The sequence below is a fragment of the Gadus chalcogrammus genome, chromosome 16, assembly GCF_026213295.1.
Source record: "Gadus chalcogrammus isolate NIFS_2021 chromosome 16, NIFS_Gcha_1.0, whole genome shotgun sequence".
In the NCBI taxonomy this organism is placed as follows: Eukaryota; Metazoa; Chordata; class Actinopteri; order Gadiformes; family Gadidae; genus Gadus; species Gadus chalcogrammus.
In genome coordinates this window covers 15,396,124-15,411,348 of record NC_079427.1, presented here as the reverse complement: position 1 = coordinate 15,411,348, position 15,225 = coordinate 15,396,124, and the positions used below count along the sequence as shown (strand labels likewise).

The 15,225-nt window shown below is 44.7% G+C and overlaps 1 long non-coding RNA gene across 1 annotated transcript; it reads right to left on the bottom strand.

The window, feature by feature from the left end:
* Positions 1 to 2,068: 2,068 nt before the first annotated feature.
* LOC130406035 (uncharacterized) lies at positions 2,069 to 14,510 on the bottom strand. Its single transcript, XR_008904398.1, has 3 exons — positions 13,713 to 14,510; positions 12,937 to 13,040; positions 2,069 to 3,892 (listed from the first exon to the last, which is right to left on the bottom strand). It is a non-coding gene; the product is annotated as an uncharacterized LOC130406035 (long non-coding RNA).
* Positions 14,511 to 15,225: the final 715 nt, after the last annotated feature.

Below are 15,225 nucleotides of genomic sequence, written 5' to 3'. Positions count from 1 at the left end.
ACAGATCACATTTTCCTAACACATCAGATCTTCCGACAAGCTGACACAGGGGGAAATCAGTAGCAGAAATACGTGTTTTTAAAGGGACTGAGGAGTTGAGCCGGATTTATATCAAGCAGTAATTATAGGAGTTGTGCAGACTTTCCTCGGGGTCCCCTTCATAGACTGACAGATGCATAGCAGCTAGATCCATCTCTTGGCCAAAGCAAAAGGGAGCCATCTGCAAATGAAAGCTCTGTCCTGGGCCAACGTATTTGAAAGATATTCATGTCAAATAAAAAGTTGATGATCCACATGTTACTATGACAATCCAGTCTGTATTTAGCTTCATATTAAAGGGTTGCACTATACGTCTTTAATGTATCACTTTCAATTCAAAAGATGCCTTCAAAAAAGGCAGTGTGAAGTGCTCCAAAGGGTATATGATATGATGTGATAGTGTTATGGCATTTAAATTGCCGTCTCATCCGTTCTTTTGGTAAATCTTTATTGATTAATGTATTCAAAAGAATTATTTGCACGGCATTGATAAACAGTGCCACCAAATTCAATATTTGATCAACTATTGATTGAAATGTAAAGATACATTACCTAACCCAATCCCTTCCCAATGGTTTTTCAATGTTGCTTCTTAATCGAGTCTGGAGCATCCCTAGTTTTATAATAGGTGATCATTATTTATGATTTAGTTAATTGCATAATGGTTTTCAATTGGTGCTGACTGAGAGGCTCACAGTTAGAGATGGTTAATTCTAATGCCATATCAAATTTAAGAGAGCGTATACCATGCAGTATATGTGCCTTGTAGGAGGATGTCTGTTTGCCATGTGCACAAGCCCTGTACTACAATAGTTTAAGGTTGGATTTAAAGGTTTACTATCTAAAATTACGGCAAACATATAACGTAAAAAAACGTTTTTTGGCGTCCCACTCACAAAATGAATGACAGGCTTTTATTCAGGCAAGCCCCTGACACTGCATAGAGAAATAACCCCAAGGATCCACATTCATGTTTATTAACAGCCTAGCTTACATCGATGATTCATCGTTGCTTACAGCGGTGATGAGCTGTCCTTCTTCAGTGTCTGATGCTGGCTGTTCGACGGCCATCTTGTTACTATCCTCTTCTCTGACATCACTCCCCTATCAACTTCCACAGCTGCCTTCACGGGCCAGGCCACGGCGAACACACACACACACACACACACACACACACACACACACACACACACACACACACACACACACACACACACACACACACACACACACACACACACACACACACACACACACACACACACACACCCTCTTAATGTATGCACACAGGATGATGGCCTTCCAGATAATCATGCAGGCAAACCCTGGGAATAGTCCTGGTCACTGACCTTGGAACAGTCCTGGTCACTGATGAAGGAAGAGACCTGGTCACTGACCTGCCCTGGGAGCATTCCTGGCCACTGACCTGGGAACAGACCATGTCACTGATCTGGGAACAGACCACATCATTGACCTGGGAGCAGACCATGTCACTGACCTGGGAACAGTCCTGGCCACTGACCTGGGAACAGACCATGTCACTGACCTAGGAACAGACCATATCATTGACCTGGGAACAGACCATGTCACTGACCTAGGAACAGTCCTGGCCACTGACCTGGGAACAGACCATGTCACTGACCTGGGAACAGACCATATCATTGACCTGGGAACAGACCATGTCACTGACCTAGGAACAGACCATATCATTGACCTGGGAACAGACCATGTCACTGACCTAGGAACAGACCATATCATTGACCTGGGAACAGACCATGTCACTGACCTGGGAACAGACCATATCATTGACCTGGGAACAGACCATGTCACTGACCTGGGAACAGACCATATCATTGACCTGGGAACAGACCATGTCACTGACCTGGGAACAGACCATATCATTGACCTGGGAACAGACCATGTCACTGACCTGGGAACAGACCATATCATTGACCTGGGAACAGACCATGTCACTGACCTAGGAACAGACCATATCATTGACCTGGGAACAGACCATGTCACTGACCTAGGAACAGACCATATCATTGACCTGGGAGCAGACCATGTCGCTGACCTGGGAACAGACCATATCATTGACCTGGGAGCAGACCATGTCGCTGACCTGGTAAAGGACCTGGGATCAGACCTGGGCGGCCTGCTGGAACGCTCACTGCAGAAAACGTCTGCAGTGCTGCCGTAGCCCAGAGATAGTGTACTAGGCCGTGAGGCAGAGTGTCTCAGAGGAGCTCTCAGTCTGTCTGCCTGCTTCATCATGTGCATGTAACTGGGGTTACAAGAGAGGTCATTCGAGCATGTCAGAACGAAAAAGGGAACAGGCAAGGAGTATGAGACCATTAAGATGCAGACAGGGATCTCTGCCTACAAAATGTGGTCACTTAGGATAGGAATTGATTAAGAAACAGGAAGATTTTGGGGGGGTGGGGGGTGTTCCGCCTAGTTCTCGGGTCTGTTTAGCAGTTCAAGTGAGTGCAAACGAGAGCATGCGCCCTGTAACAAGCGAACGTCGGGGCATCTGGTTTTGCTAAGGCTCTAGAACATTCTTTTCCTTTGTTCAAGGCTCGCTGGCAGCTTTTACAGGGACATGTTCACTCTCATTTCCTGTTCGGGGCACTGCCCGTTGAAGCCAGTATCACAGCCTAGAAAGAGGAGCAGCTCGGGTGCAGTTGGGTCTGCTGCTCAGGTATACAGTACACGCCGTGGTTAGTTTTAAATATAAGTCGGTATGAGAATAGCTAAGAAAGAAAGATGGATAGAGAGAAATGCTACAGAAAGTCTAGCTGTTTCACCTACAGTATTGATCATTTATCAATTTGGTTAAAAAAAGAATTATCGTTATGTATGCATATGAATGCATAGTTTATTTCTGATCTTAATCAATTGCTCAATGATTTAGTATCTTCGGTAATGACGTGTTGTATTTGGTAGTGCATTTCATTTCTACCACACTTTTGAGAATGCTAATCACAATTGTGATAATATTACCAGCTGATCCTTTCAGCAGTTGACAATGTCAACAATGGAAGAAAAGTGTTTTGGGTGCAATATGAGATCTTTAACACAAAGACGAATGTGATATCGGGGCGAGTTGGTTTCTGGTGTGGTTTTTAGAGTCTATCCTGTGAGCGGGGTGTTGGTTTCTGACTACACCTCAAAGAGGAATTTGTGCTTATCTCACTGTTGCCTTTTTCCATGGTTATGTGATACCAAAAAAACATTTCAGTATTCAGTGAATTCAAAACACAACCAATGACTCATACTAAAGTCATAAAAATGAAAAATATAAATAATCACGACTTGGATGTGTAATATTCTTTATTAAAATATGATGTCATTTTTCATTGATGCAAGGTTGGTGAAACATACATTGGAATATTACATGCCTCTTCTGTTTCATACTGGACATTAATAACATTAACAACATAAGTAAAATCAATATAAATTACATTGACCTTCAAGACTATCAGGCCTATGTATATAATCAAATCTAATCAAGATACAATGTAGAAGCAAAAAATCCTTTGACATGCATGTTAATACATTTATCTCAGTGGCATCCATCTTAGTGACATAATGCTGTACGTTTCCTAGGAGTTGTTCCCCCTCTGCTTCACAAGTCACCTGGATGGAGGCGGAGAGAAATCTCACATGATGAGAGGGGTCTTGAGGTGCAGGAAAGAGCCAACCACAACAGTTCTTCAGCTGGCAGCTTTAGTTGGTACATATGACATAAAGCTTGCCAGTGAAGAACTGATGTGGGTCAGCCACGAGGCACCCAGAATGCACACACAAACTAAAACTTCACACCTCTTCAGGGTGAGTCTTTGGGTGAAACCTGGGGACAGAAAGCAGAGGAGGGGGAGAGAGAGGAGAGAAAATTGTTTCTTAAAAAAAAACAGGTAGGTATAGACATAGTGGTCTATTTGCCTTTTAAAAAGGCACACCTGTACAACAAACATGCTTCCCATTTAACCATTTCCAATAGTCACTACAGTTTTCTATTGGTGTAATTTAACACAGATAGTTCCAGTAAGCTTGGCATACATTTTTCCCAGTAAGTTTATTTAATTCCTGTGTACTGTATGTGTGACTGGCCCGATGAGTCGAGCACTGTGGCGTTTTGTCTTAAGGGGCATATACATGAACACCGAGGGTATTCCCTCCAATTTAGGTCAGATGAAAGAAGGGCCAGAGGGCTTTCTCTCACAGCGTAAAGCCTTCAGCAATGCAGTTTAATCCTAGCAGGCAATCTTCCACACCATGAGAGCAGGAGGCCTCAGCGGGAGTTATAATTGAATCATGACTATGTTCTCAATTTTTATATTTATTCTCGTACATTTTCAAAAATTAAGGATGAAAATGTGTGTCTGCTAGTTGAGAATGCCCTCAGTAATAGCACCCTGTGTAGCGGCCTCGCTCTGCCTTTCGTTCGGAGGGATCGCGTTCAGCATTCTGCAGTCTAGGTCGTCTGGCTCTTGCCTGTAGCTTTATTCTTCACAATTCGAGGGAAGGACTAGGGGCAGCTTTAGAGCAGTGCAGTGAACTTCACAACCCCTGGAACAGCCCTAGGAACCCAGCACTGCCCTGGGGGACCACACAGCTCTGGAACTGGGAATGCTCTCTCTCACACGCGCACATCATTTTGTTGTTTCACTCCCCAGAGGCACCGTGATGAAGTGCGAGAGAATTGAGTGAATGGGCCGCAGTTCCTAAAGCTTGTGCTAAATTCAAAGTTTAGGGGGCCAATGTCGTGCGGGGATAATCAGGAGACGTCATGTTACACAAGGCGAACAGTATCTCCCCTAGCTCGTTGGATCACTTCTTTAAGTAGGTTCACGATAGGCTCCGTCAAGCTTTGTTAGCAGCAGGAGATAAGATTCACGAGGACCACAATGGTATGCATGCCAGCTAAGAAGGAGCTCAAGTGAGAGACAGACAGAGAGGATTTACAGCAGGACGGTAAAGGAACATACCTAAGGAATATTCCAGTCACCACATCAATCAACCCAACGGAAGAGAAAGGTTCTGTGGGATGACCTCTAAAAGGTAAAGCATTACCTCAGAGCAATAGCATCTAACCAATGCCACATTCAGCTTGCCGAGACAGTGCACACAAACCGAGTAAAAGTGAGAGCTGCGGCGAAAGCCACAGCCACGTCCTATCCAATGGTGCGAACAGTAAGAATGCATTGTGAAGTCAGTGCGATGAGGCGAGTGCCAGCGGCTCCAGAACTTGACGGCATGGAGAGCCATGGAGAGTCCTGCGCCCACTGCCAGTCTAGGCGCCATTCCAATAGCTTCCATCTCACTGTACAGCTTCCCATTGTTTGCTCCTCCAGCGCTTTAAGAAGACGAGGCATGAATCCTAAGGAGAGTAATCCATTCTGTTCATGTTCTTTTCTCCACGGGTGTCCCCCACTGTACGTTCATTCCATAAAATACCTTGTAATTCTTTTTTGTTCTTGCAAAAAACCAACAACAAGTAGTTTCCAGGACAACTACAGGACCAATGAGTTGGGCACACAGCTAGGCCTACGCTTCATCATTTCTGTCAATCCAATAAGGGGTCTTGGAGGCCTATGCGTTTACAAACTTTTACAAAGGCAGACAATAAAAGCATTCATCCCTTTTCATATATGCCTTTTGCCAATAGTAAATAATTCTGTTGCTCTGGACAGATCATTACAACTCATTTGGGATCACAGTCGTGTCATCAAAAACATATTGGTCTTGAACAAATGGCCTGGATTTAAGTATATACCTATGTGACGTTCTATGTAAATATCAGTGGGTTTATGGGAAGAAGAAAAACCAAGCAGCGAACAATGACCTAGTCATTGTGAGTAATTCTTGCGGGGAATCACAAACCTGTTGTGTTACTAAACCGGAGCGCCTTGCCTTATAAACTGTAACTTTAGAACTGATTATGAGCCAACTGTGTTCCATGCTTTCTTCCATGTTCCACACACACACACGGAGAACAGAGTGTACCCCTCAGAGTGATTTATCACACACAGCTAACGCTTCCTGGGACAATAACAGCCAGCCGGAGCATCAGGCTGAACATGCTTTTTCAGTTTCCATGTGAAAACGCCTATAAATGTTGTTTTGGGCCGGACACACACACACACACACACACACACACACACACACACACACACACACACACACACACACACACACACACACACACACACACACACACACACACACACACACACACACACACACACACACACACACACACACACGTTGGTCTATCCGAGTATAACCAAGGCAGACTTCGTCTCTCTCCCGGTCTGCCAAACCATCCCAAAATAAACCTGAACCCCCAAGTTTATCGTTTCCTCATGGAAGCCCTTGGAAGACTGGTGATCTTCACATGCATTTCGTCTCAAGTTAATTCAGATTGGGTAAGAGAGAGTACGTTTGCAGGCCCCCACACTGTGGCCCCACATGGATAAAGTGGTAAATCAGCCATGTGACGTATTTTATCAATCCAACGTGGCAATATTTTTTTACCCACCCTCAAGGTGAATGTACAGACGCACACACAAAATACATACACAAGCCTGCGTGTGTGTATGCGTGTCATAAACCAATCTTCAGTGGTGTGCATGTGACCACGTGCAAGCACCCATCCCCAGCAATAAATAACCCGCCCCTCCCACCCCCAGGCCCCCCTCGAAAATTGCTTTGAAGTCTGCAGCAGATCAATAGCTAAGGGACAGCAGCCCCGTCCTGCTGATGCCTGCTATGGGCTTGGAGGGAAAACCGCCTCTAGATCTTAACACACATACACACCTGTGCACATACACACATTGTTTATATTTGCATCGTAAGTGTTAGTAATTGATATCTGTAAGACATGGATGCCAGCACTGTAAAAATGAGTTGGCGCTATAATGACAGTTTTGGCACCTGGTCCAAGATGGAGATAAAAAACAAAAAAACAAGAGGCCCGTAATTGATGTGACAGTTATTGTAACAGGATATGTGTATGAACACATAGGTGTAAAAGGTATTCACATTTTAATCAGTTTTTGGAATCGAAACCTAGTGCTGGGGAATTATCCAGTCCATTATGACGGTAGCTAAACGCGTGTACATGTGCCGCAGAATGCATGAAGCACATGATTGTAATCCTGTCAGCGCTCCCCTCCGCGTCATGAACAACACTTATTCATGCATCGTGAGCGAACGGAAAGAACAGACAGGGAAACCGGTTTGGGACGCATCAGGAGGGCGTTGGGACTAGGAAAGCCTCTTGATGGAGAATACCAGGGGACCATAGGGAAAGACCATAAGGGAAAGACCATAGGGAAAGACCATAGTGTTCTTGTCCCAGCTGGTCTGTTTTTAGAGATACCAAACGATGAAGGACATTTCATATAAAAAGATAATGCAAACAATAGAATGTGCTTTCATACAGCAGACCCTGCCTCTAAGTACAGCAGTCTTGTAGCATTGAGGTCAGTGGGCACTTGGACTAGAGGGGCTGAAGGTAGCCTTCAGGATTATCTGGCTCAGTGATGTCACTGATCAACAACCTTGCATACTGGATCCTATGTATCCAGTATCTGAGGTTGTTGAGTGTGTCACACACACGCACACGCACACACACACACCTATGTGTGCCTGGTGCAAACACAGAGCAGGACAAAGAGATGATTAATAAATACACTTTCAGAAACATACACAGACGCACGCAATTATAGGCATGGTTGTGGATTGGTGACAATACCATGAATTGCAGATGAATTATAGAGCTCTTGAGATGCAAGAGATGAAGAAGGTGATGTATAAAGTGGCATATTTTGGGCCTTAAACCAACCACTCTGAGTTGCATCTCATCGGACACCCCGCTTCCTGCAACTTAGGCAGAAAACATCTCTGGGGAAACGGATTGAATTTATTAATATTTGTCCACAGATGCTCCAGCTTCACATTTCTATCCAAGAGTTCTACAATAAACCTGCCTCTCTTCTGTTACGCCCAACATCTTCTTACGTCCCCCAGGGTCTGTTTAGCGTGCACACAGAAATGTAGCATGCGCCTGAATAGTAAATGAACCAGCCCTTTGTGGCACAAATGTCACAATTCAATTAACCAACATCACTTAATCCTACCCCGTCTCAACCTCCCCGACCCCTGCTGCCTGGGAATGGAGAAAGAAAGTCTGAAACAAAGTATTACTCCAATTATTTGAAGACGTCTACAGTTGTACTACATCGTTTCTTGGTTTTGAGGGATAAAGTCATATTCAAATCTGTCTGAATATTTTCCATTCCCCCATACAAATGAAAGTGAATTAATTAACCATTAGTCTATCCATTTGGTAACATGTTGTATTTATGTAAACTAGGAAACTTGATAAAAATTAGTATTAACACAATACAGACATTTTCATACGTCATAATAACTTGAAATCAACTTCCATATGGATTAGGGTACACATCTATCCATACAGTTAATTTGTTTTAATGGGGTGAGAGACTACATTTCTCATTAGTTTGAAAAGCCATGAAACAGATGTGTGTTAAGCTCTCAATGAAATCCCAGTCAACACATTTACTTTGGTTCAGGTTAATCCCAGGACATCGCAACTCATCAGGCTAAGTGTGTGTGTGTGTGTGTGTGTGTGTGTGTGTGTGTGTGTGTGTGTGTGTGTGTGTGTGTGTGTGTGTGTGTGTGTGTGTGTGTGTGTGTGTGTGTGTGTGTGTGTGTGTGTGTGTGTGTGTGTGTGTGTGTGCCTTAACTGTTGCTGCTTACATAGTCCCTTGTAACTCCAGGGTAGAGATATACGTCAAAACAAAGCTATGTGAAGACCTCACATTAACCAGAGCGCACTCAACCCGATAACTCAACCAAGAAAATGGTACCTTCCAATGAAACTGATCCACGTACTTCACTGCTAGCCTAAACGTACAAGGCAAGCTAGCAAAATGGCCACACCAAAGGTAGGCATACTGTAGTGTACCCTCTTCATTTATTCTCTGGGATGGTACTGCATGTTACCTTAGTCATTCCCCAAATAGTAAAAAGCAAATGGCTAAATCGGTACACAATACACGCATATCTTATTTACTCTATTGCAGCAGGACGTCGGCTCAAAGAACGTGCACACATTTCCTTTACTGCCAAACCATGTGGACTTCTAATATCGCCATCATATCCATACTTTGCTTTGGTGAGTGCACAACAATTCATCTCCTTTTAAAAACACATGACAACCGTTTTCCTGCCTCAATGCTCATACTATTCTGCTCCTCTAAATGCACCAACCCATCGCTCCCTTCTACCCCTGGTCTCCCTGCCTGGCTCCGACCACCACCTACATCAGTCCCTTGCACCATTTTCTTCTACTCTTCATTCATCATTGCTCCTCTTCCTCAAAATCATCACGCACATTTGATCCCCCTCTGTCCCATCTGCAATTTCTTAGTTTCATCTCCCCCCCCCCCCCGTCTTAATGTGCTCCAGTGGGTCTTTGTGACTTTGAGTTTGGTCAGCTCAGCAAGGCCTGGCTACATTCTTCAGATTCCTGTTACATATGGTCCACATTCCAGTCCGTCTGTAGAGAGGCCCTGCGCCTCCTCCCCTTCCTCCTCCTCCTCCTCCTCCTCCTCTATGCTGGCCCGACTCACACCATCCCAATGTAGCACAGCCCGGTCTGGCCCACCACCACCACCCCCACCACCACCACCACAACGCCCTGGATCCCTGCAGCATTCTATAGTGCCTGCAGGACTGTCTTGGCTCTATACGGTTCAATCAATCCATCAAGGCCCAGAGGGATATTTGCAAAGCATCCAGTCACTCAGACACTCCTTACTGAACAGAACCCCACCCCATAGCGCTTCTCCTAAACAGCAGCAAAAGGGCGTCGAGTTAGACATAGGGCTGCACTTTGTATACAGGTCAACGGCGTTCTCCTGTACCATACAATACAATGTACTATAGAGCCTATTGTGTGTGTGTGTGACTTTTAGACGCTGTGCGAGGCACAATAGCACCTGTTTTTAAACTAGGCCAGTTGCGCTAGGGTGTGAAAAAACTGGAGCCGCAGAGCCCATTGAGGCCAGGGTGCATCACTGTACGTGTTCAAACGCATACAGACGCCTTGACGTGGACTCCTGATGGCACCCAAGGGCGCATCAGGTTTAAACAGCGCGGCCATGCGTTGAGGGGTCAGCGTCTCTGTACAGATCACCCCTCATCCCTTTTACCACAGAAGGACTGCTCAAGAAAAAAATAATAGTAAGCGCCCATTTAAGTTGTGAAATGTATGAGTTTATAGCCGATAGCCACAGGTGTGTAGTGGTATCATTTTGTAAGCCGGCTAGCATAGAGATGAAAGTGTGTGTGCGCGTGTGCGACTTAATCCAACTCACCATAGCACAATACCTGCACATTAAACAGACGGGGATATAAAAAATCACTCCAGGCTCCAGGCGTATGCACGTATTAAAAACGGCATATATTCTTTCCCATCCTCCTGTCCCCTTTCATCACAGTAACTACCAACAAGGCCTTCAAACGGTACACAATAGTCACCGTAGAATACGGTGTCGGCCAACGCCAACACGTTGGCGTGCTAGCGGTCTAGTGGTGGTGTTACGCCACTGGGGCGTGGCCCCGGAGAAACGTGCAAGCTCACTGCGGCTACCGCATTGTCACCGCAGATACTCCCCCGCTCTGATTGATCATCAATAACCATCAATGTACCAGCGCTGCTCGGCTATATACCAACGCCGCCGCCACTCGATACATCCCTCGGCCGTTATTCTCTCTAAACCGATCACAGAAAAAAAATATATAAGGGAATCATTGAAAGGGAACCCTTTATGTATCGTTAGGGCTCTGTCAATACCGTGTGGTATTCTCACGTTGCAACCCACACATGTTTGCAGTGGTATTGCGTCCATGCCTGGTGGATAACAGAACACGTAGTATGCCAGTAGGCGTTGAGGCCTTGATATGATGGAGGGGACGGGGCGGTGAGCTGCCCATACAATGAACCGTCATCCGGTTCTTACTTGCCCTTTAACTGCACCACCGTTGTCGTATGAAGGACGTCACTGCTGGACGGCTGAATTAATCTCATCCACGCGGTTGTTAAAGCCATGCTAGTGAACCACGGCAAGGGTCATTGCAATGTGGTGAAAGCAATCACGGCCCAGAGATAACCACCATTCAAATAAGATGACGCAAGCGAAGGAGAGAGAGAGACTGAGAGAGATTTGGATAGTGTTAAGGAGTGTACACAGGCCTCACTTCTGAATGCAAACAACAAAAAAAGCGGTTCTGTGGTAATAGATAAAAGGTTCCATTTCAAAAGAACTCCAGCATTGCTCTATTGTATGACTGTGCTCATTTTAACCAAAGTTATGTTTTTGTATCATTTATAAGGCATAAATTCTGACTTGTTTGCATGGTCGCCTTGTTACAAACTCAATTAAAAAGAGCAAAGTGCCATTACACGGCCGCATATTTAATACGGTTCAGTGTTAAGCTGACCTCAGGGGTGATTCATCTAACATTAGGAGCCGTCTCACAATCTCTGCGTGACGGGCCGATCTCCCTCCCATAATGGTATAGCACTACGGGCCTTTAAGAGGGAGGATACTGCCACACCAAAGGCTCCTATGCAACACCAGTGTTGAGTTGCATACACTGGCCTTCCTGCACGGGTGGGGTCGGGCCGGAGGTGGTGGTGGGAGGGGGATGGTATTGTGGGAAAGAGTTTAAACCGTGACACCCTGGTAATCCTAATGTTTCCGTTGGTTGCATTCTGACGCCCCTGCGTTGCAACTTAGAATAAATGGTCGCCTATTCCAAATAAGACAAGCAGAGAGGATCAGGCCGGCATTGGGGACGAGAACAGAGCAGCGGGTACGGCAGAGCCGCCCCTGGTGAGGTTTTAACAAGGGTTTGCTGGAGTCCAACATGCACACCGCTCCACTCAACCCCCTCAAGTGGGCATCTAGCGGGGAAGGAAAGTTAAGAGGAGCCAAAAAAAGAAAGCATGCTCTCTAAACAACATCCAGCGTCCACCGTGGGCTTGTTGGAGCAGCGCCGCGGCGTGGAAACTATAGAAGGTTACGGGAACGTCTCCTCCCCCATGCAGGGGTAATAAGTGTTGTACTATAGGGGAGACAAGAGGCCGGCCAGCAGGAATGTCCACTGCTTGCACAAGGCCAAGGCAAGTAATCCTTCAGCTCTGGTTTACCATGCAAAGCTTGAGGAGGGCAGATTGTGCAATGTTTGTTCCGTCTAATCAGTGACATAGATTAGACAGGTGACTTTGCAGTTTTTTCTTTCCTATCCACTTTTTGTACAGCAAATAAGACGCTGAATGGAAAGGGGGACAACGTGTCTTGGGGTAAACTGAATCGTAGCAGGAACGCTAGGGATGTTTCTGCCATTTTATTTAGTGGTTTGACCGTGTTGCTATGCCTTGACTCTCAACTCAGTTTAAGGATCGTAACAGCCTGTTCTTTTTAAGGATCGTAACAGCCTGTTCTTTTTAATCAACATTATTCCATAGTAATTTGAACCACAATGTACATTTAACAAGAAACAGGTTGATGATCACATTAGATTTTTATACATCTGATTTGATCTGTGTTCAATTAATTCACATAGTTTCATTGCCATGGTTTATTTTTAGGAGATACTTTTAGTAGGCTATCATCTTAACTTTGGTACACATCGGCTCACACTTACAACCCGGCCTGAACCATATAAAGTATTACAAAGCTCTGTGTCTGGGCATTCCACAGGTTGAGTCCAATCTCATTGACTGTCTCTCGCTCCCCATTCCGCTACCATGCACTCACACAATCCGTTTCTTCAGTCCTTCCCGTCTTTCCTTACCTCACTCATGGAAACCACCAAGGTTCCTCAACGTAGTAGAAAAGGTGCTTGATCAAACCACCGCCAGCGAAAGAATATTCTTTTGTTTTTTTGAAGAGGTATACCTGGAACGGATAAATGAGAGGAAAAAACGTTAAAGTGAGTAGGCCCAATAAGAATTCGGTGAAAAGGGAAATGAATGGGTCGTCGAGGGCGGAAAGGCGAAACTGTTCACATCCATGTTGCGCTACAAAGGGTGGGGCCTTAAGGAATTCGCTCTCTAGAACCTTTTTTTTTAGAGGACTAAACCTTATCCAAAGTAATAGTCATCTAATCAGCATAGTGCCCACTGCATTACGAATAAAACAAAGTCTTCACAAGATGGCTCAATATGGTCAGTTTGACAAGTCTCTCAAACCACGAAACTCACATTCCGTTATTTTTTAGATTAATACCCCCACCCCCCCCCCACCCCTATCGATGTTTGATTTCAGACATTTCCATCCATCAGACGGGTTCAGGATGTATGCGCAGATTCCATAGGTCTGAAGTAAGGGGAAACCACCTCAACACTTTGGTTGAAAATGTCAGTTAAAGGTAACCTATGAGAGCGATCATTGAACGGAACCCGAGCAGCCTCATTTATGACCTTTCGGACGAGTTGATGGAATACCCATCTTTCATGTTGGTTAATGCCCTTATTCTAATGCAATTCTAGGTTGTCCGACATATGGCAGGCCTACAGAATGTCATTAACCTGTAAAAAGTTTCGACATGAGTGTGATGGACATACTCACTTTTTTAAGGTAAATCCATCGATTGGTCCCATCGAAGCGTTTGTCAGCAGCCACAGCCTCGGATATTTAATGCGTGAAATGCGCAACTCTCTCTTTAGGGTCGAGTTGATGACTATTAGGCGTTGAAAGAAACGTAATGTACGGTTTTCCCCACGCCCAGTTGCCTATGGCATAGTTGACGTTACATTGATCGGGGTTGGCTACTGTAAAGTTGCCACGTCCATTACATTCGAGGGTCTCCTGACACGATACGTGTGGAACCCACTGCCCTAAAAAACGAATCAGGCTATTAACGATGTGACAAAATCTAGGCTCCTGCACTTACTCAATTTAAAAGGTGCGCACATTGAGTTGTAACGCATAAGGAAAAAAAGATCACCCCGATTAAGCATGACTGGTAATAAATGTTGGAGCAGCCATACTGATCAACCGTACATGCTTACAAAACGACAGTATAAACTTAACCACCTGAATTTAAAAACACTACTATACCAAACGCCTTTGAAAATCTCTCAGCCACACCTTAACTCTGTCAATTTTTTCTGACAGTTCCCGAGCTTTCGGTGGCTTAAAGCCTCGCAAATGCTCCATCACGCTGTCGCTTATCTTTCTATTGGAGCCGTCCGGTGCGATTTAACTGTTATAAAATAAATAACACGGGACGTAAAAAGGCATATCCTGCTCGCCCTGTTCCCCCGTTTCTCTCGTCGCTTCACGGGCTATCCCCATATCTCTCTCTCTCTCTCACTCCTTCAACTCTTCAAACCGGCTTCTCACTCCGATCAGCTGGCAGAGCCGTGACGCTAGAAGCAACAGCTGGCCAATCAAACTCAAACAGAGAAATAGCAGCGACGACGCCCACTGCCTATGTATTAAGAAAGGCGTGCACCTCAACCAATTGTATTGTGGAATACTATGAAAAAGAAGGCTTGGTGAAGGCTGATGGCCAATAAGAATAGATCCGCCCAAGGGGGGGCGTTCACGTCAAACCTATGAAATAGCCCCTACTTGACGGTATCGAAAATGAATTATTTATTGGGAATCTTTTTTAGATTAAGAGGCATGGATGATTGTAATTTGGATTTAATTAATGTGAAAGGTATGGTTTACAATCTTTGTCACCTTTTTCAGAAAAATAAATAAATGTAGGTTTACCCATTATTCTAATCCCGTCTATGCACTTTATATGCTAGTATATATTTTATATAACTGCCAGCAGATTATGAATTTGTGTTATTTGATATAGTATTTTTGCCATATTTACTGTTTTTAAATCATAAATTCATGTGTATGTGTAGCCAGACTAGCAAAGATGTTCATAGACACATTTTATTCCATCATGTACCAGACTTACCCCCCTGAACCACTAAGTTTCTCCTGACAGTGAAATAACACATGCAGGGCCTGGAGTCTGCACAGCATTTAAATTGTTTTTCAACTTTCTGTTTAGAAATCCCTTTTTTAAGCAAACAACGCATTCCTGTGGTTTGCAGTAGAATGGGAAGTGGGTTCC